The sequence below is a fragment of the Lycorma delicatula genome, chromosome 6, assembly GCF_047948215.1.
Source record: "Lycorma delicatula isolate Av1 chromosome 6, ASM4794821v1, whole genome shotgun sequence".
In the NCBI taxonomy this organism is placed as follows: domain Eukaryota; kingdom Metazoa; phylum Arthropoda; class Insecta; order Hemiptera; family Fulgoridae; genus Lycorma; species Lycorma delicatula.
Window position 1 is genome coordinate 87,283,184 of NC_134460.1, and position 24,686 is coordinate 87,307,869.

General features: G+C 27.8%; 1 protein-coding gene across 1 annotated transcript in view; it reads right to left on the reverse strand.

Annotated features, from left to right (window-relative positions):
- The window catches only part of LOC142326720 (uncharacterized), a 420,625-nt gene that overhangs the window by 78,897 nt on the left and 317,042 nt on the right, over positions 1-24,686 (reverse strand). The window lies entirely within an intron of this gene.

The window sequence follows — 24,686 nt, forward strand, 5'->3', positions numbered from 1 at the left end:
TTATCATAACGTTTTAATGACGTATGACATAATCTATATAAAAACATCAACTTTCGTTTATATTTACAATTAAAAAAAAAGAAAGAAATATATAAATACTGGATAAGAATATGTCAAGTATATTTATTCGGGTGCTGTCAAAAGCAACAGCAAAGTTAGAGATCCAAAAAAAAAAAAAAATAAATAAACAAATAAAATCAAATCAAAAGAATAGATTAAATGTGAATGAATGAATAAGCAAGATAGAATATGAAGAAGGAATGACGAGGGGGTCGGATGGAGATAAAAAGGAAGAGAAGAGAGGGATATGAAGTTGGAGGCGTGCGGTTTGCTTTTTTAATATGGGTCGCAGATGATGGGGGTAGGTGTCGCGTGGCTACAGGTGCTAGTACGTGCACGGCCAGCCGCGGCTAACTTTAAAAAGCACCTGCCTTTCTCATACTAACGTAAGAAATAACGACTAAAGAACACACACCTGCTTTACACTATCTCACGACATCTTCTGATCGAATTACTGTTCCTTGTAGATAATTCCATAGGTAACAGTCAACTTGTCCGGTAACAACAATAAACAATATACAGTCTGTACTTATAAAAAAAGGAAATGACCGAAATACAGGTATATAAACTTATAATAATTAAAGAAGGAATTTAAATTAGCTTAAAACGACTGTCATCAATTTAAAAAAAATATAATTCACACGCACGCTGTACAATTATATCTACATTTTTTGAAAAGCAAATAAAACATTAAAGAAACCGGAGTGAAAATTTAAAGTTTATATATCTTAAAGTACATACATTTTTTCTTCACTTTGTATTAATTATAAGCCCTGTCCTGAATTCAAGCTGTGAATCGTAGGAGCTGAAATTATAACTGAGCTTATTTTGAGAAAATCTTTAACTAGAACTTACACAAAAAAAAAATTGTTGCAAAATAACAATTAACTTATATTTTGTCCATTACTTCGTATAACAGACCTAAAAAAATTAATCTACTATGATTATTTCAACCCCGTACATTGACGCATGAATTATTACCAGGCAAATTTTAAACCATTTTTTAGTTATGTTGTTCTCTACTAGGCAACAACATTTACAGAAGAAAGAGAAACATTAATTCGTTGATTTACATTAATCTACTAAAATATCTACCGCTCAACTTCTGTGGAATAAAAGCTAAAAAAAATTACTTTTTGTGAGATTAGTGTATTAATTTTTCCTTTTTTTTGTAGTCTAATTTTTTTCTGGGCAACTGAGTAAAAATGTAATATTCAAAACTAAAAGTTATTTTCTTTCAGTTGGCTTAGTATGATGTTGATGTGAAAGATATGTATACATTTCAAGAAAGAAATAACAGTAAATTAATTTCTCATCACTTTCTTTATTATTTATAGCATTGAATTCTTGTTGTTCTCTTGAAGATCAGAAAATCATTTTTAGAAATGATATGTATATCGCAAGCTTACGGTTTTAAAACCTAATAGAAATTTTATTTCTCACTTTTCACAACTGCGAATAACGGCAGATACCACAGTTGTGACGTTTGACGATACTGCAATTCTTCCTGTTCACGGCTAGTGCGTCTCGTTTTATTCAGGATTATATCACTCTTCTCGAATCGTGGCTTACATGTTGGAAAATAGAGAAACGAAACAAAATCAAAGCACCTCACGTTTCCCTTTCGTAACAAACACTATTCTCCTGTTTCTATCTTCAATGTTCCGATTCCGAGATCTCAGGATTATAAATATTTGGGTTTTCATCTTGACTTACTTGGGCGAAACATATCAAATTTAAGCGGAAATAGTTGGATCTCAATTTTGAAAACGTGTACTGATTGATAGGACATAAATCTCGACTTTCAGTAGAAAGTAAATTGTTGATTTATAAATCAGTTTTGAAGCCTGTTTGGACTTATGGGTTTGAATTGTGGGGTAAGGCATGCAATTCCAGTATTGACATACTTGAACACTACCAGACAAGAGAGGAAATCTCTCTGGTCAGCTTACGATATCAGAATCGTTTGGATCGGCACCCGAATTATTTGAAGCTCAATTTATTGGATAACATGATCAGTGATTTTTCAAGCTTGCTGAGGAATAATATTCTTTGTTTGCCTTATCGTTTCAATTAGGTGACTTTATGGTCTGGCTGTACAGAGTGCTCTTCTATTTCATTTCTTTCATTTCGTTGTAATTGTTATGTCACTAGCTGCTGGGTCTGTGACTACTTAATATTAGTTCAAATATCGATCTTATTTACTTATTGTTCAATTATCTTCCTGAACAGATTTTAAAGTTACTGTGTGGTTACAATAAAAAAAAACTTTTTTACAAAAGACAATACAGTTGAACTTAACTGCTAAAAGATCATCAAATCTTATAATAATAAAAAGGAGTACAACCAAATTATTACTTGTTTATCTTGACTGAAACCTTTTGTTAGTAAACTAAACTGTATTATAAAAAACAAAGATATCCTGACCGATTCTAACATAAATTCATAGATAATTATGAATTTATAATTATCTCAAAAAATAATCTCTTGATTTTTTGCATAAAAATTATAATTATGAATTCTTAACGTTTTATTTACGAAGAATTTAAACACATTATTAATAGCTGTAAAAACTGAACTTTATTTTAATTAAAATTAAAATTGTGTCCTATTGATTAAAAAAAAAAAATATTGTAACGTTTTATAACAGGTTGTTCACTAAATTATGAATAACTCAGATTCAGGCTGACAAGGTCACTAAAAGTAAAGATAATGGCTAAATTCTAACTAAAAAATCAGATAAATAACATTGGTATTTAATAATTAAAAGCAAAACATTATTTGATCGCAATTCTTTCTTGCAAAACAGCGTTTTTATATTGAAGTTGTACACATTGTAAATTGCACATTGCACATTGTATATTATCACTGATGATTTGTAATTAGAATCAATATCAAGTTATATAAATATTAATGTAAAAAACACTGCTGGATTTGTTATTGAAAGTTTTTTATAAAGGCAAAAGACAAGACAATTTTTTCAAGGTAACTATTGAGAAATCATTTTACTGCACCGAAGTACTCAGCCGGTTTATTTCTTAGTTTTCCCGGTTAGTATTTTATAGGTTCATTGTAATTAATCTCTCTGCTTTGATTATTTTGAGTTTGTTATCCATCTGGCCATACATCTTTTTTGTAGTATTTTTTCTCGTAGTGTACCACCTATTTTTTTCCAAAATTACTTTAACAGTTTTAAATTCTAATTATGTTATTTGTCGCTGTTCTCATAGTATTATATATTTTCTTTTTTTTCTTTTACTGCTTGCATTAATCTTTTGTAAATATGAATAAATGAACAAAAGACTTACCAAAATTATGTTTGGCACACCATACTTTTAGAATAAGGGAAATAATTTAACACAAATACACACCTATATTTTTAACAAGATTTTAAGTATTTTTAATTAACTTATACTTCTGAATGTTGTTATGCATAGCTGAAATCATTAAAATTTAAAAAAAATATTTTCCTTCATTTTAAGAGAGAATTTACTTATTAAAATTGTTATATTCATTATACCGACTAATTAATTATGTCTACGTTCGATTCACTTACTTTTATTTCAAGAACGCACTTAATCCATCATTATATTTATTCTCGCGTTATTAAAATATAATAATGTAATCTTAATAACATTACAAAAAGAATAGCATCATTATCACAAACGTAATGAAGTACATGAATACTCCCAGGAAAAGCAATTTACCTGTATTTTTACTTTCAGAGAAAGGAAACATATTTAATAATTGTCAACACAAATGTTTTCGGACGGAAAACAACCAAAATAAGAAAATAAATCGGCATATTTAGACTTACGGCTATACTTAGTGTACACATCTGAAGTACAATTTTGACAAACAATGGTCATTTTCGTTTGCAAGGTCATATTATAACTGTGAAGTTCAACAACCGTGCCTGACGTTTTCCTCAATATTATTGAATTTTCATGCTATTCCCAAATATTTTAATTTTTTATTTTTATTTTCTCGTTATGGTTACACCTAGTTTAATGTCTAAGGAAGTTCTTTTTTTTTCTTAATCAGCAAGAAAAGAGTTTTTATATTTAAAAAATAATTAAAATACCATTTACTTTAATATGCATTGAAAGATGCTTCCAGATGTTTCGGAACTGTTGTCCTAACTATTTCTTTGGTCTGAAAAAATCTGCCAATGCTTTACATTAGTCAAAGAATAGATAAGAAACAAATCTAAAAAACGATCACCTAAAAGTACCATTCTATGTATTTAGAAATTTATAATTATATTTTTTAAATATACTCATTGGTTTATCGTATTTTATAATTTATTTTCGGAGAAAATTATCGAAAAAGATTATAGAATAATTAAAATCATGTTGGTTTTTTTTTTGGGGTGGGGTTCACTCCCTGTCTTATTTATTGTTATTATAGAGGCTCGTTTACATGATATTTTTATACGATGACAAAACCGTTTAACTCTAATGGGTTCATATGTTTGGATTAAATTTAAAACATGGGAATTTCTTAAGAAATTATTCATGCTGACTTTTACATGTTAAAATAACGAAAGGTTTTTGTAAAATAAATCATTACCATTATTTTTCTTGCAATGAAATTAAAAAAAAATGTTGATTATGCGCAAGTCCCTGACCTGAGAATTTTCATAAAGTGTAGTTATATGTACAATATACTATATCAATAAAAGTTTAATGTACATACTTTCTTAATTAATTATTCTTATACATGCGCCGATTATTTTAAGTTCAAATAATTAATACTATTTCAAATAACTTTTTATTATATTATTCTAATGTAATGTAGAATCACTTGCAGAACACTGTCGTATAATAAAATAAAAAATAAAGAAAAAGAGGTTGAAAATAAGACTACAATATAATTTTAAAAAAATAATTTTTTTTTACTCATTATCCGGAAGTAAATTATTGATTTATAAATCCGTTTTGAAGCCTGTTTTAACTTACGTGCTTGAATTGTAGGATACAGCGTGCAACTCCAGTATTGACATACTTGAACGCTACCAAATAAAAACACTGCGGAAAATGCTCAACATACCCTGGTACATAAGTAATAGTTTTATATATAATAATCTTAAATTGCGAACCGTTCGGCAGGTAACCTCTCTGGTCAGCCTACAGTATCAAAATGGTTTGGATCACACCCGAATTATTTGGCGGTCAATTTATTGGATAACACGATCAGTGAATTTTCAAGCTTGCTGAGGAACAATATTCTTGGTTTGCCTTATCGTTTCAATTAGGTGACTTTATGGTCTGGCCGTACGGAATGTTATTCTATTTCATTATTAACTGACAAGCCGCTGGGTCTGTGGCAACTTAATGTTAGTTCAAATACATCTTATTTACTTATTGTTCGATTATCTTGCTGAACAGATTGTAAAGTTATTGTGTCGTTATGATAAAAAAAAAAAATTATCCGGAAGAAGGAGGAGAAAATTGATGAAAATTAATAGAAGAATAAAAACAAAGGTAAGAAATAATTTTTCCCAATAAAATAGATATTTAATTACATATGTAAGCCTATCTATTATTAATTCGTTCTTTATTGCGTAAATATTATTTATGCAAGTTAATCTTGTATTTTTTACGATTAAGAATCCATTAATTTTATCTTACAATAAAAACTAAACGTATTTTTATTTAGAAAAAAAAAATAGATTTAATTTAATTGTACAGATTATAACATATATGCATATACATTAAGAATGAGTCATGGAAAAAATAAGATTAATTTGATAAATACGTCATTATATAAAGAAAAAATCTAGAGTTCTGGTTTTATTTATAATAATTTTTTTTATTAGTATAAATTTTATTATATATAATATATATGAGAAAAATCTGACATTCCATTCAATCACGCAGTATTTCTGACATAAAACCAGTTCTTTTTTACTTGGTATATATATATATATTATTGGTTTACATATTCAGTCGTCGAGACCGGCCAGTAAGATTAACAAATACAAAAAAAGAAATAAAATATATTAAATTAAAAAGTAAATGTATCAGGTCGGTGGAGTCGAGGTAAAGAAATGTGGTGTTAGTGATTAACATAAGCTACCATCTACCTAACTTCTTGTTCTATTCCTTGTACATTAGAAAAGAAAAAGGAAAGAAAGAGATGGAGTAAGGGTGAAAAGAAGAATTAGAATGATGTTAATGTAAAAAAAAGAATTAATAATAAAATAAAAAAGCTTAGAAAAGAAAAAAGAGCATCTGTCAAAGTGAACAGTTCATCCGGTGGATAACAGCAAATGGAATGTCAAATTTGCATACAGTTAGTCGTCTTAGCCTCCACTTTGTTACCGATAAAAAAAAAAACTTATAGTTCACCTGCATAAGTTCCTTCTTTTAATTTCTTATTGTTGTTCTTAGATAGTCAGGATATCGAATATGAGCAACAATAAATAATTATTAATTTAATATTATTTATTTAGAAAACCGCCTATTTGATGATGCCCTTTAAAAATGACATTCAAATAAAAACTCGTTTAAATATTTAATTTGAGTTAAATTTTTTGTACAAGATTTTGTGATCTCAGAAATCAACTTCGATAAATTTTTGTTAAAATATTATTTATTAATTTTTTTTTTAAAGATACCATAGAAAGAATATTTTGGCTAAGGTACAAAAGCTTTCTGTATTAAACTTCCACATTTATTATTATTATATTGGTCAGTTTTATACAGGTGAAACTTTCATCTTATTATATATAACTAATATTAATATCAATAATATCAAACTTGGATGTTACAGTGGTTTTATATTAATTATATATCTAAGAATTTATACTTACTATCGATACAAATAAATTATATTTTGGTGGTCTGTAGATAATTTTACTTATATTACTATAAAGAGAGAATAATCCTATTCCAATCGATTTTAATGTTTTTAATTGCGTAACCGGGTGGATATATCGCTAACTATAGAAATTAATTATATAACTAGAAATATGTGCCTAGGTACTATTGGATAGGCTGCTGGAGGCAGTTACTTCATCGTTAGTCCTGTAGCGATGAAAAAAAAAATTGCCCTAGAATATTAATGAAGCCTATACTGCAAGCGTTACTACAACTTCGGAGTCGTTCTTAAAAGGGAAATTTATTTTTTCCTAACTTAGGAAAAAATTAGTTAGAAAGTTCTGGCTCTTACTAGAGAAAGGAGTTTAAAAGTTTGGGGTGTTTTGTTGACTACCCCGTTCTCTATTAGTATTTAACATATTGTTAGTGCCTTCAGGACTTATTCCGGTTTCCTCAAATATTAATAAATCGAACGGGAACAGTGCTAGGTGGAAGGACATTTGAATACCATTTGACAGAGTACTCTGTCAAATGAACGCTTTCGAATTTAATTTTAATCGGGTAAATTTTCGTATTCTGCGGGATAGAACTTGTATTTATTACAATGATGACCCAGAAGTTCAATAATATGTAAAAATATAATAAAATAATTATTAAACAAAACCAATAAAGGAAAAAAAATTATAAAACTGTTGGATTTGAAATTTAATTTTTGACATGGTTTTTATATAATAGTAAATTAGCTTGAATTGTACTTGGTAATACTGACTAATTCATAGGTATGTTTTATATAAAATATACCATATTATTATCTAGTCATTTTTAAATTTATACTAATTATTACAGCACATAATTTAAAAAAAAAAAAACTATATACTTTTCTTAATCTCATAAAAAATAATTCGATCATTAAAATTGTATACCGCAAGGTCATAAAATAGAAGTTTCTATCCGATGTGAAAAAAATCTACGACACATTAAGGTACGCAATAAAAAGTAAAAAAAATAATTATCTTTATTAAACGTTATAGGTTATTAAACTAATAATTAATATTAAATTTTTTTGAGATTTAAAAGGAAATCATTTTTTTAATGGCTTTAAAAAATATATATAGTACAGAGAAAATCGAGGAAAATTATTTAAGTATACAAAACAAATAAATTTAAATTTACGTTAGATTTTCTAACCGTAAAGGTTGTAAGCAACTCGTCAAAAGACAAAGTCGTTTCCTAAAGTATCATACTACATAATTACATAATTTATAAGAATATTAAAGATTCCATGCCAGACTTATTAAGGAGGAGGTGGAATGAAATAATTTCTCGTTTTCTGTTTCAATGAATCAGAAAAACATTGATGCATAACAGCATCAAGCCTAGTGAAATACACCTGTTATTCAGCCTTACAAGTGAAACCATCATCGAAGGAATTAGCTGTGTAATTAACATCATTACTATCAAAGAAAACCATTCTAATTATTGGCACTTGTACCTCAGATAATTTACGATTTCTATAAAAAAAACCAGTACATTAAACACATTGTCTTGAATCAAGTAGCGGACATGAAAATACACATGAAACAGATAATGGATTACGGAAGATCGAGTTCAAAATTTAGTAAGGGATCAAAAGAGAGAATAATTAATAAAATATTCTGAAAATGTAATAGATTTTAAATTAAAATAAACGAATGTTAGAATCTATATCAAATGTTAAGCTGTACTAAGATAGAAAATACATTGTTTAGAATGAATTCTAATTATAGAAACAAAAAAATAAAATTAAATATTTCAAAATGATATATAAGACTATATAAATGTCTTCTTTTTTCATGTTTTATTCAATAATAACGATAAAAATATAATAATAAATACAACACCGGATATTTTGCATCTTTTTTCTTCCTTAACGTACTTAACAATATTGAAAGGTGGAAGGAAGGAAGGAAGTGCCATATGTCTTTTTGATACGAAAACCTGATGAGGCAAGGCAAAATAACCCACACCAGTTCAGTTATATCGTGTTGTATTATTAGATGTAAGATTAGGCTTAATTTTTATAACGGTGCTGACTATTTATTACATTTAATTTTTGTTTGTTTTTTCTTCATAATTTATAGATTATTAAACCTACACGATAGATCGGTAGATAATTTATTTCAGTTAAAAACAGTGACAGGTTTTTCATTATTCTACAGTTAAACTGATATATTTAAAATAAAATGCCTTTATAATTTTATTTTTGTTGAATGCCTTTATGCATTTTATCCGAAATTTTTCAGGAAGAATGGTTCAGGTGAGGAAATAAATTCTTTAAGAACTTATTTCACAACACTTTACAGTAATATCGAATCTTGTCTTTCATTTCAAATACTTTTTAAACCTCAATCGAACTCTACCCATAAAAAAAATTAGTATACAATTTATTTAATTTATCCTCGTCGTTTAATCAGAATGGTTGATAACCAGCATTTCCATTACAATTTATTATTAAAAATGTAAAAAAGGTTTTAATAGAATTTGAACGCTGCCCTTGTTATATATAATCATTCATTAGTTGGGTTCAAATTAATCTCTTGTTTGTAGGATTGGTCGTCGTGAAATAAGATCAAGAATTAAATTGTTATATGAATTACCAGTAATTTTAGGGAATACAGTTACGAATAACCAGAGTTTTTGTTGTAAGATTATGGAATTTCTAGCATTGAAAAGATGAATGAATGTGGTAAAAAAAAAAAATATGAAAACTCAAATTATTTAAAGATTTTCAAAATACTTTTCTTAACAATTTTTTTTCTGCTTGTTTTATATTTGATTATTTATTATACAATTATCATTGAAACAAGAATAATATAATAACTTTTTTATATTTCTTTTTTGATGTTCTGAATCGAAATCAAATCTAATATAAATAACTAGCGAAAAACAATATTTAAAAATACATACATAAAAACTGTATAAAAATAAGAAAATGATTGTAAGGAAGCGATATAAAAAACTATTACTGAGTGTGAGCTAAGGCTAGTCAGATTGCAAGAATAATATAAATTTATTTTAATTAATTTTAATTGGTAGGCTACTAATATAATCAAATGAATTCTTTTGAAAATCTTAAATTATTAAGATTTTCGTAAACTTACGAAAATTTTTTGTAAGTTACAAATCAGAAAATTTCGAGTAACAATGACAGCTGTAAAAAAAAAAAAAAAAAAAAAATGCATACATTATTTTAATAATCCAATATTATTTAGTTTTGATGAAAAATAAATAACCTATATTTTTAAATCATGTGCGTAGACCGTGTAATTTTTGTTTCACAACATAACTTATTAAATTTCCTGGAAAGAACTTACCTTGGTGGTAACGGGAATAATAAGAATATTTTAAGAAATTATGAAAATTCTTGTATAGATGAAAAGTAAAAATTATATGCACATGAATAAAAAAATAATTAGAATCGAAATGAAAACATATTTTTTTGTTTTTATGAAGTTTTAAATTTTTTTTTCAGATGTCAGTGTTTGAATTTATTATTAGAATAAAAATTAACCAACAAAAAAAAATTAAAATGTTAAAATTTACCAAGTAATATTTATTCCTTTGCTGAAATTTCATTGGTCTAAAAATATATTATGTTTGTGATAATCTTATAAAATTTAGATCTTAAATCACGCTTAGATCGGGAAAGAACAACCTTTGGAAAAATTAAATCCAACCAACCTCCGCGACCGAGCGATACCGTCTTTGACTTTCATTCTGAAGGTTTTGATTTCGAAACCCGGTCAAACTTAACATTTTTATTTATCTATAATTAGGTTTAAACGTAATTTGCGTACTTCGAGTTATCACGTAGATGAATAAGTAAATATAAAACAGAATAACTCCCTTTATCACAATAAGAAGGTTAAAAATGATTTATTCAGTTTTAAAAATAAATCTAGGCCAGTGAAATTTGTAAAACGAGATTGAAATAATTATTTTCTTATTTATTACAGAAAAAAAACTGAAAATCCATTCTTTAACAAATTTGTTATATAAAATATATAAAAATTCATTTTTGATTTAACATTTATTATAAAGCGCAGGTACAAAAACATTTTAATGATATATTAGTGATATAGTAAAGGTGAACTGTGAATTCTCAGTCAATTCATTGAATAACGGGAATATTTGACAACATACGGTCACTGATGAATCCAGGTCAAATATTAATTTATTTATTAAGAAGGGAAAAAGGTATCCAAGGGCGCGCAGTATAAACCTGTGAGGAGCCCGATTGTTTTACAGTAGGAAGGCTTATAGTAAAGACGGCATGGTGCTGCTAGAGGCTTTATTTGTGGAGGAGGTGACGTAGGCATCCCGTGGCGTCGTGTGTATCTCATGAAAGATAGATAGATAGGTACATTGATAATATGATGAGGTGAGTGGTGAGACGGTGGGGTAGAATTGGGAAACGGTTGATGTTTCTGCCTCTGGTAATGTTTTGTGTTATATTATGTTATAGCTGTTGTTATAGTTAGAGGGAATTGCGACCAGTTCTTCGGTGTTAAAAAAAGTATAAAAACATTGTTGGCCATTGTATCAATGAAATAATGAAACCCTTTGTTCTGGGCTTCTGGTACGGATTCGTTACGGTGGGGGCAAATTGAGCCGCCCTTTTGTGTTGTATGGGATGAGATCCCATTATTAAAACCGAATGAAAATATGAATCTGGCGTTGCCTAACCTAGTATGCTACGTTCTTCTGTATACAGTTGTAGTTATAACAGGTGCAGCTTAGTTAGTCTAATAATATAGCAGACTTCAGATTATCTAAAACAATTTGTACCCGTCTTTGATTGATGTAAGAGTTTAAACCTGTTAAAAATGAAAGGCATTTACAACATTCATTATACACAATTCTGATCACCCAATTTTCCTTCCATACTAATATTAAAAAAATAAAATAAAAAATAAATAAAAATAAAAAAATCTTTTTAAAAAATCAGTGATTGAATAAAAAGAATCAGAAAAACAATTTAAAAATCAGATGTAAATTTTACATATTATTTAATTACAAAAAAGAGCGAATATCATTAAACTTTCCGAATTCAAGACTTATAAGAATTTATTTTAGTAATTATTTAGAATATGAAATAAGCTTGGTTGTAAAATATTATTTTTCCTGAAAAATTGGAAGTCTTTTACGAAAGTTCCGAAAACGTTTCTGTCTGAGAAACTAACAATAGTTCAAAAGATTACTATCAAATTAAACTTCCTGGAGTATTGAATTATAGTCTTTTTAGTAAGATTAGAAAGGGACCGATTATTATATATTCAACCAGTTTCATTTATTTTCTACTAAAATATAATAATGAGAAGATTTTATTCAATTTTACAATTATCGATCAAATACGGGATTAATAAAACAACCATATATGCAATCTATAAAGTTATTAGTTTCTAGATGTACAAAATAGAAGTAAAGTTGTTTAATAATTAGAAATAATTGAAAATATGTTAATCTAATGACAAAAAAATAAAAAATTAAATGATGGGAAAATAATTTTGTTTTGAAAAAAATTTATAAACAAAATTCATTGATTTTCTTAGAAAGAAAAACCCATAAGTTAAACCCACTACTCCATTTACGTAAGACTAAAAAAGGTCAGACATCTTTTTGAGTACGTTAATTTTCTACAAACAGTCAGGTTACTCTCGGAAATAACTGTCAAACGAATATAAATTTCTACAAATATTAAAAGCTAAATTTTTGAATCAAGAAAAATTCTTCTGCGTTCTTGGAATGCTCTTTTTTGCGTTTCTACAGTGTTATATTGTATTTTATTATTTTGTTAAAAATACATAAGATAGAGATTTTACTTTTTAAATACGAATAATGATAAAATAAATATCAGTAGTACTTTCTGGCATAAAGAGGGTAAGCTGGATTTAAAAACTGAAGTTTATTCATTAGAAAAAACCTTTTCTATATGTACGAGTTTTACCCATAAAACTAGCCAAAAATTAGTAAATATTTAAGGTTGAATATATAATTTCTTAATTTTTATTCAATTATTTTTAGTTTTTATTCTGTTCTAAAAAAAACCAACCAGGATAAATTACACCATGATTTACAAATTATCCGTTTCTTCAATAAAAAAAAGTCAGACAATAAATATTAAAAAAAAAAAAAGACTAAACGTGGAAGTTTTATCAACAACTGAGGAAAGTGTAATAAAATATTATTATAATTGAGGATAATATTGATAAAAATGTTATCATTCAGTTTGTTTGGGAAAACCCAAACAGACAGACTGTCATACCAGGCCAGGGAAATTCCGATATTTTAAAAGTTACATGTAAAAGATATTAATAAAATATTTACATTAATTAAATGCATGCCGCCCCAACAATAATTGTAAGAAAAATTAAAATTAGAATATATCATACCATTCTTAGGGCCTTTACCTTTTGCCTTTTTGCCTTTTTAAAAGCCAAAAAAATACCAAATATTTTCAATTGGAGTTTTCCCAATATTTTTCTAAAATAAATGAATTAAAAATAAAACAAAAGTAACAAAAATACTATTCAAAGTAATAAAAATATTATTCAGTTTTGAGTTGAAAAAAAAGTATTTGTAAAAATGAATGAATGGTCTATTTTCATAATTTTCTACTAATTCTTAATATATAGAGATTTCTAGAATATAAGACAACAATATTAGTTAATTACATCCAGCATTTAATAATAGCAGAAAAAAAACAGGATTTTATGAAAGCGAGTAATGTTATAAATTTATAGACAGAAATTACAACTACGAAATTATTATTATTTTATATTAATAACCTATTTAAAAATATTATATTTCAACTTTTTATAAATTTAAAATATAAAAATAAAATAATTTCTTGATAAAAATCAATGATAATAAAAAAAAAACGTTTATAATTCCTCATAAATCTCTATATAATTAAACTAATAAACTACATTCCTATTGATAGATTAGACGGATGTAATTAATACTTTTTTAAAAAAAAGTTGTTTCATTACCGTACGAAAGCGTCGATAAGTTACAAATAATCTTTCCGTAGTATATTAAAATATACTATATTTCTTAATAATTTTTTTTATAAATATTAAAAATGTTATATATATATATATATATATATATATATATATATATATGTGTGTGTGTGTAAACGTTTATAAGATGACAAAGTAAATTTAAACAAATAATGTCGTAAGTTGTTTTTTCAGATTTATGTAAAATTTGATTTATTAAACCATCTTTCTGTATTTATAGAAGATAAATGAAAAATTTAACTTGGTGGCATTTAACATAAAGACAAACTATCTAAATAATGGCTTTTAGACTTACGAATTAAAAAAACCAGCAATGATAATACCAAAACTTTATCACAAACACCAAATACTAAGAAAACAATAAAAAAGTAATAATCATAAAAAACCCATTAAAACAATAATAGAAAAAAAATTTCAAAACCAAAAGACATAAAAAAAGTTTACGAATAATCAAAAGTATAATTAATTTAACAAAAAAAGCCGAAAAGATAAATAAACATCATAAATACTTATAAAAATACAAAAATAAAGTTGAAAGTCTAAAAAAACATTGGTTTAGAAACCAAAATTTAAATAAATTTTATTTAAAGTAAATAAATACTTACAATTTTCTCAAAAACGGATTAGTGGTGAAAGTAAAATTTGTTTTAATGCTCTGTTAATTTAATTTTTTGATTTTTAGGTATTTCTTTCTATTTTTTAGTTTTTTTCAATATTTTCAGCCTATAGGTGTTATAGATGTACGCCTATCAGTAGATCACAAATCTTTACTAAGCGTATATTTACAAACAAGATCATTAATTATTACTTTTAGCTTATTGACTGTTTTTTTTTTTTTATTATTATTATTCTTTTTTTATAGAATTCACATTTTATAAGGATGAAAAGGAAGAAAACCATATCGAATTATGACAACCCCGACCAAACTACCATCCTTTTATCTTTTTTATCTCCCTTTATACCCCCATTCTAATTTATCGTACTTTTTGTTTTCATCATTTAGTTTTGCTTATACCTTGAAGTAATATGAGCCAGTTGTTTTTTTTTAAAGGTTGTAACCTACGTATAAAATACAGAACAATAAGTTGATGATACGCAACAGATAAAATATCTAATCTCCTTTCATAACAGAAATCTCTATCACTTTTATCAAAACCTTGTATTTTTAAACTGGCATATAATGTATTACGATAATATATGTTGTCTATCATTACCGTAGATTTGATCTATTTTCATATCGATAGTTGTACTTATAATTGAAATCTTACGCTACTTTAAAAATCGATTATTATCTATTCATATAAATCTTACGTTAGAATATATATTGTTATTATTTTCATTATTATTTAGACAATGAAATTAATTTTAAAAGAACTCTATTGTTAGTTTTTACGCTGCTATTAATAATTAATACATAAAACAATATAAATAAATATGTTATACATAAAAAATAATAACATGGGCTATAAATATTATCGATATTGCATTATACCTACATGGTAATTTATTATTATTATTATTATTATTATTTTATGGCCTTTATATAGGTTTTTGTAACTTTTATAAGGGAGAATTTTCAATAAAATATAAAATTAATTTTATCTTTGCGAAATTTTTTTCTTTCCTTAGGTGGAGAATCAAATTAAACGGAATCATTAAAATTTATAATTCTTAATTTATAACATTTGTTAAATAATTCCAGAAAATAAAGTAAAAACTATATTATGTAATAATAAAAAACAAAATATAGCTTATTATTATCAAGTATACCATCTATCAAAACGGTTTCAAAATGGCGTGATCCTATCATGCGTTCTAAACATAGCAATTTAATTAAACTACAATAATTAAAACTTTTACTGTATTTGTAATCATTAAGTAGATATAATTCATCAAACAAACCCTAAAGTTGGATTATTATTTTTAGTTATTAGACATACTACCAGAGATAAATCGTTGCTTTTTAATTATAATTCAAACTTGTTTTGTTGTTTTTACAAATGTGTAACGATTATTTTTAAAACATTGTTGCCAATTACATTTTAATCGTATTAATGATATAACCTCGATATTTAACTCAGTAATATAAGAAACATAAACAAAGAGCTGTTCTATACGGTTATCAAAATAAGACTTAAAGAATAAATATTCAAATCCGGTAAGAAAAAAATTTTAAAATTATAACGAACATAAAGTCACATAAATTTACAAATATATATCAAAATTTTTGGTTGATAAACATGAATTACGAATAGAATTAAAAAAAGTTTTTTTTTTATTATAACGACGCAGTAATTTTACAATCTGTTCAGTAAGACAATTGAACAATAAGTAAATAAGATTTATTTGAACTAACATTAAGTAGTTACAGACCCAGCGGCTGGTGCCTTAACGATAGCAACGAAATGAAATATAAGAGCACTCCGTACAGACAGACGAAACGGATTGAAACGATAAGGCAAACCAAGAATGTTGTTCCTCAGCAATCTTGAAAAATCACTGATCGTGTTATACAATAAATTGACCACCAAATAATTCGGAAGCCGATCCAAACCATTTTGATATTGTTGGCTGACCAGAGAGATTTCCTGCTGGACGGTTTGCAACTTAAGATCATTATATATGAGGCTGTTGCTTATGTACCAGGGTATGTTTAACATTTTTCGCAATGTTTTCGTCTGGTAATGTTCAAGTATGTCAATACTGGAATTGCATGCCTTACCCCACAATTCAAGCCCGTAAGTCCAAACAGGCTTCAAAACTGATTTATAAAGCAATAATTTACTTTCTACCAAAAGTCGAAATCTATATCCTATCAGCCAGTACATGTTTTCAAACTTTAGATCCAACCGTTTACGCTTAGATTTGATATGTTTCACCCAAGAAAGTCGTCGGTCAAGATGAAAACCCAAATATTTACAGTACTGAGATCTCGGAATCGGAACTAAAGATAGAAAGAGGAGGACAGTATTCCTTACAAAGGGTGAACGTGATGTGCTTTGATTTTGTTTTGTTTATTTTTATTTTCCAATATTAAAGCCATGATTCGAGGAGAGTGATATAATCTTGAATAAAGCGAAACGCAGTAGCCGGATCCTCGAGGACAGCAAGAATTTCAAAATCGTCAGCAAACGTTGCAACTGTGGTATCTAGTCAGCCGTAAACAGAACATAAAAAATGAGTCCGAGAACGCTTTCTTGAGTTACCCTTCATTGAATAACGAACAGATCCGTCAAAATCTCTCCATGTTTAACCTGAAAACACCTGTATTCTAGGTAAGATTTCAGCATTACGTAGAAAACATGCGGTAAAACCTTTTTCAGTTTGTAGAGCAAACCTACATGCCAAGCCTTGTCAAAAGCCTGGCTGACATCTGGGAAAACCGCTGAACAGTACTTTTTCTCTTCTAGAGCATGATTTATAACGTTAACAATCCTGTTTGCCTGCTCCACAGCAGCATGTTGCTCCCTAAATCCAAAGGTGAGCCGGAATTTGATCTTCCACAAATTGTTCAGTCTTTTCAAAAAGTGATTCTCAAATACCTTGAACACAGGAAGCAGGCTGATAGACCTGTATGACGTTACATTTATCAGGTCTTTATCCGGTTTTGCTACCACAATTATCTGTGAAATCTTCCACGGACCAGGAAAATGACCAATTCGACCAATAATAACTTTAACAATCAAAGTAACCAAGCGTAACGCACGTCGAGGTAGTGCCTGGAGAATCTGACCGGTGATCAGATCTTACCCCGGCGTCTTTGATGGATGTATTTCATCGTTAATGACTGAAGAGACCTCGTGTACTATAAAGCGTGTATTCGACAAGGATATTTGGAAAGGAGGAGCCAAATAATCTCAGATTTCTCCGATCTCCTCTGGATTTGTCTCGATATTATTGGGCTGGAATACGACGGAAAAGTGTTCAGCAAATAAGTTTGCCTTCTGAAAACTTCTCGCAACGTAAAATCAATGTAACGGAAAGGAGGAAAAGAGGAACGGTAAGGGTCTCTTGAACGACTTAGCAGCTTTCCACAAAGTGTACCTAGCAGCCTGCTCATCAGAAATATTCTCATTGTAAGATTGAAACGAAGCGTTCTTAAATGCTCGAATTAACCTTTTTAGTTTTTGAGAAGCCCTGATAAATCTGCCCTTATCAGCAGGGTAATGAATTCTCTGCCATACGCGTCGTAATCTCCAGCGTTCTTCTATCTTTTCTCTGACGAAGACCGGATAGTATTTTGAGCTGAGGGAGCAAAATCCGAATTGGGCGTGGAGACGCACGACGCTGATTGAACCAATTTGAACCAATTCGGCAGTTGACTTCAAAGGCATGTCGTATATTTTCCTCCAAAAATTCTTGAAATCGTCGTTTGTTGGTAAATTTATTAAACAAAGTGGGAGACCTAGCAGTTAACGTAACGGCAATAGACATTCTAAGTATAACCGGTGTATGGTCCGACGACAAGTCAAAATGTGGTTCAATACGCAAATAGTTCCTAGAAATACCCTTGAAAACGAAAAAAATCCAGAAGATCGGGAATTTTATTTAGATCTGGAGGCCAATAGGTTGGTCGCCCTGATGACAAACACTACAAATTATTGTCAGCCATTGACCGGAAAAGTTGACTGCCTTTTTGGTGATGTAAATAGGCATTTTACAAAAGTAAAATTTAAAATAAAAAAATATTACTTAAAAAAAAAAAAATAATAATAAAATAAAAACATTTGTTTATTTACGCAGTGATACAATATCGGTTTAGCCAGTCAAAGGAGAAAATGAAAGTCTAGCGAATACGAGTATACAGCCTAAACCATTCAATCAACCTAATTCCCAACTTAGTTTTGCTAAATATTTTATATCTATGATGATGACTGTTTAACAATTGAAACGTACAAATAATTTTTTACTATTAATTATAGCAGTTTTTTAATGTTTATTCATTACGATTTTATTGACGTACAATAACATACATTAACAATAAAATTTATTGTTTAGTTCAATGATACCCAAATGTCTAATAGCTGATGACATTATTTAAAGCGAATATTTATTTCAGCTATTAATAAATTGATATTTATTAGCAAAATCCTTTGTAAAAAAATAATTAGCAAAGAAATAAAAGAGGTTTTATTTTTGCAAATTATTAGATCGTAAAACCTTTAAGTAATCTGATGATACATAAACATTTGATAGGAAATTCCCATTAAAAAGACATAATAATTAAAACTAGTAGGATAAAAATAGTAGTAGGTTAATTAAAAATGTTGAGGATAGTTCATACACTGTAAAGTCTAATTGCAATTCAGGCCAAACAACAACAAGAAATCAAAAAAAGAAAGTGATTACTGAGAAAAAATGAAATACGAAGTAAATTAAAAAAGCAACAGAGAAGAGTAAATAGAAACAGAGCGCTCAATAGGGTGCGTTAACATAAAACACATAAATACATCATAATTCAGATAATCATAATGTAGCCAATCACTTAATAATCATACAATAAATCAAATCTTATCCAGCATTCATTTTTATATAAAAATAAATAAGAATAAAGTATAAAATACAAGCTTAATTATTAATTTAAAGAGCCACGTTACTATCTTATTCTAAATAAAATTAATGTTGATAATTATAAATATATTTTTTTAAAGCACTTGTTAAATAATAAATAAATAGAAAAAAATGGCTTTCAACGAAAAACTGATTTTATTCTAGGGCTGTTTGAAACAAAGAATTGCATGCTGTTCTTGATTTAGTTTTTATTTTATTTATTAAAATTTTTATCGTATTTAATTAATTTTTACTATCACGTATTCCGTTTTTAAATCTAAAAACCCTTGAAAGGAACGTAGTATTCACTTTAGAGATTACTTATGTAGTAGATAAATAGTTTCCTTACATATAATTACCCTAAATTATAACAAAAAAACCTGAAAAATAAAATTTTTTAATGCTTACTGGTAGTATACTATATTTTGTTTTTATAATATAGGAAATTGTTTTTTTGTCTTAAAAATTAATAAAAAAATAAAATTATAATTATTATGATTGACAAAACAAGTTAAATTTTTATGTTTTGTTTATAAGTTTTGTTTTCTGTCATTCTCTAAAAAAATAAATAAACTACTGTTAAACAAAGAATGCTTAAGCTAAAAAAAAACATTTTTTCTTTAACTTTATAATATGTAAAATAATGTTAATATGGTGGGTTCGTGTAGAACAGTTGTTAAAACACATAACGCATTTAAACAATATACAAGAGATATACGTTTACGAAAATTACAAATGAAGTGGTATGTGATTAATATATTATTTTTCAATAATTAAAAAAAAAAATTGTTTACACCATATCAGGAATGTGTTTGAGAAGATAATCTTATATTTAATAATGAAACAAAATTTATAGCACAAATAAACAGTAATTTAAATCCTCATTTTATAATCAGTTTATTATTAAACGTCGGAATTAATACGTATATATAATGACTGATGTGTTTTTTCTTTTTCAATATCCAACAAAAGACCACAAAGCTACAACGTAGGCCTACATTAACTAGTAAATCTCGTTAACCTTGTAAAATACTAGAGTATTTCTTCCAAGTGCTTTAGGATTAAAAACTTTTATACAAAGTTACTTTAATAACTAAAGTGTGTGTGATATTTTTAAAAACAGTGACCTTCATTTAACATTCAAACTACACCTGTCAGCGATTATTACATTACTCGATGACGAAGGAAAGCGTATGTTTATCGTATGCTTATTTTATGAGTTTCCAGACATGTTGGCTGTATGATTCAGCTTATCAATTTATTTTTATTACAGATAATAGGAAAATTCTGGCATAATATTATACTGTTTGTATGAAAAAAAAACGAAAACAAAATAATGGTACTTAATTTACATTTATTATTATTACAATATAATATTACAACAATTTATTTATTGATTCTACAGTAATTAGCCTACTCTTAGATTGGCTACATGTAATTTGTTATTGTATACATGTAGTACAAGCTTTATAACAAATTTACGTAACTTGTAAAATTTATGCGTTGCTATTAGGATGAAATCCGTTTCATCTTCACAAATCATTCATGTTTAAAACATTCGAAAGTCCTAAATCAAGAAGATTGGTAAGAATTTGGAATTGCGTCTAAGTTACACGCTATTCCAAATTTAGTATGAAAAAAACGTTGCGTTTATATGTGTATGTTATTCTGGTAACTATGGCTATTCTAGTGTTAAAACTAAAGAATATTTTTCATATATATATATATATATATATATATATATATATATATATATATATAAATAATAACTAAACGCTATTCTATGGTTAGACAAATATAAAAAAAAATAAATTAGAAAATTATCCAAATTAATAGAAAATTCTCTAATGTAATTCATTAGGTCAACAATCAAACAAACAAAAACAAAAGCAGAAAATCTCGACCTTTCGACAATATGCAAATGAATAATGAATGATTCATTTGTGGTTTGTCTTGATAAAGTCCTACATCTTGGACGAAACGTTGAGGTTTTCTGCTTTTGTTTTTGTTATTTTGTTTGTTTGGTTGTTGATCTAATGAATTGCATTAGAAAATTTTCTATTAATTTGGATAATTTTCTAACTTATTAGTTAGACCAGATGAACTGTCTGTGTAACAATTATTATTATAAAAGTAGTCAAATAATATTTATAACTAAACTACTGTTTTACAGTCTGATTTATATAAGTATTTTTGGGTAAAGTTAAATGTATTTAGATGTGAAATAAAAACCCACCGGGTTGGTCTAGTGGTGAACGCGTCTTCCCAAATCAGCTGATTTGGAAGTCGAGAGTTCCAGCGTTCAATTCCTAAGAAAGTCAGTTATTTTTACACGGATTTGAATACTAGATCGTGTATACCGGTGTTCTTTGATGGTTGGGTTTCAATTAACCACACATCTCAGTAATGGTCAAAGTGAGACTGTACAAGACTACACTTCATTTTCCCTCATACATATCATCATCATTTATCCTCTGAAGTATTATCTGAAAGGTAATTACCGGAGGCTAAACAGTGAAAATAAAATAAATAATCGTTCATTTCTAAATACATAAATATCGATTTTATTGTTACTCACGAGTTTGTGTATATTTATATTTGTATGCAAGCGTGTGCATTCGTACGTGAATGCTTCTTAATTGCTGGCAATCCGGATACGTACGAGAATTAAGTAATAACTTCTAAAGGACTTGACACATGGTTACAAATAACATATATACAAATAGAATACAGAAGCGAAGTAACCGATCGGTATTTCCTACTCGACGCAAGTACATTGTGATCATTTAAGTGCTTTAAAAGAATAAATAGCATTACTTGTTTGTCTGTGTGTTTAATGTGTGTGAATGTGAATTTAATTGTACAATTATATGAGCACAATGTAAAAAATTCAACGAACACGCTTACAAGTTTTTATTTTAGTACGCTACATAAAAACTATGTTCTTCAATCAATAAAAATAAAAAGAAGAAAGCAGAATGCAACGCTGTACTGACCCAATAGTTGTGACCAGTATAATAATAGTATAAACAATAAGGAAAAACAAGACTGGAATTGTTATAATTGTGTGCTAATTGCAAGGGAATATTGCACAAGATATTCTTTAATCACGTACACTTGTAGTGCACTTGGCCGTGACATTCGAGGGAGTGTATGTGCGTCCGTCTATACGCGCAAGTACAACAAACAAGTGAGTGTGTTTGTGTGACTTGCTTGTTGCTTGTTTCACGATGCTTGCTCTATATGCGCCAAGGTCGAACACGCGCAGATCATCTATCTATTCGCGCGTGTGTACAACATGGTAAATAAAAATAATGTCCTTAATTGTCAACCTCGTTCTCAAACTTACCCTCTGATATTTTCACCGGTCAGATAATGACTTTATTTTTATTATTATTATTTTTTAAATTGAATTTATTATATAATGTTATTTATAGGCGCAACGTAAAAAAAAACTATTTAAAAAAGGGCATATTATTTTTTCTTCGTAATATTTATGTTAGTCAACTAACTTTGTATAAGTTCGTATTTCGAAAGTATTTGTCATTAATAAACTCTGTATTATAATCTCTCTTATAACCAGAAATAATGAGTAATATTATGAATATAAAATGATATGTTTATATAGACAAAACATTAAGAATTGATAGATAAGTATTATTAATATTGAACCATTTAATTCTGTCTCGTTGCTTTACCACGTAATTACATCAAATGAAAACATGACGTATGTAAAGATCGATCAATAGTACTTGACGTTTTAGGTTGCTACATATATCACCGAGTACTTCATATGCTCTTCCTATCTTCTAACGCGTCTTCTTATATCAAGCAGTCTTAACAAATCATATCTTTCAATATAATTACTGTTAAAATATTAATAAATATTTATTTTATTTTATACATACGTACATCAGAAAAAGGTTCTGCAGTTAATAGAGGAAAGTTAATGAAGTTGAAAGCAGGTCCGGATTTGATTGGGATAAATACTTCTTTATTAGTAAGAAATATAAAGTGTATCGTAATTATTATTAGTATCACACACACACACACACACACACACACACACACACACACACACACACACACACACACACACAAACACAAACACAAACACAAACACAAACACAAACACAAACACAAACACAAACACAAACACAAACACAAACACAAACACAACACACACACACACACACACACACACACACATACACATACACATACACACACACACACACGCACACACATACATTCATCCTCTACCTCTAAAAAATATATATTTTATTTTTTGTTCTTTGGTTCTAACTTTTTTAATCTTTATTATTAACTAGCTGACCCGGTAATGCTTCGCTATTGCTAGATTTGAATATATATATATATATTATATATATATAGATCAAATGAACACAACTGAAAGGTAGCTAAAACATTAACAAAATGAACATTACGGAACATCACAAAATTTAACCTTTCCCTTTTTCCTTTTTATCCTTTTTATCCTTTTTATCCTTTCTTCCCTTTCCCTTTCCATTTCCTCCTTTCCGTTTCCACATTTCCCTTTCCCATTTTCATTTTTACCATTTTCCTTTTCCTATTTTCATTTTTACCATATTCCCTTCCTATTCCCAATTTTCCACTTTCCTTTTCCTTCCTCCATTTTTCTTTCCCTTATTTCTATTTTCCTCCCTCTTTCCCCTTTTTTCTCTCCTTTCCCTTTCCATTTCCTTTAGCTGGTTTTCCCCATTTTCCTTTTTTAATTTTCCCCTTCATCCCTTTACCTTTTTAGATTTTTCCCTTTTCCAATTTTTCCCTTTCTCCCAGCGTGTAAATCGAACCAGTCGTTATTTAGTTTATAGCAGACACACACATCGGAAATACTGAAATGGGATCGTAAAATATTTAGTATAGCGCTATTTAACAAAAAAGTACGTTTTTACCTGTCACAGGTGTGACATCTTAGGTATATAAATAGTAGGAATATAAAAACACGCGTCAAAATTTCAAAGCAATCGGTGAAGAACTTACGGAGATTTAAGAATTTTAACAAACGAACATTTACATTATTATTTATGTAGATAGCCAGGAAAATCGTGCAACACTTTGCCTGCATTTTTTAAATTTAATGTAGGAAATTGAAGTAAATTTTTATTTTATTTTAATCTACGTTGTTTTCACTGAGTATCTCATA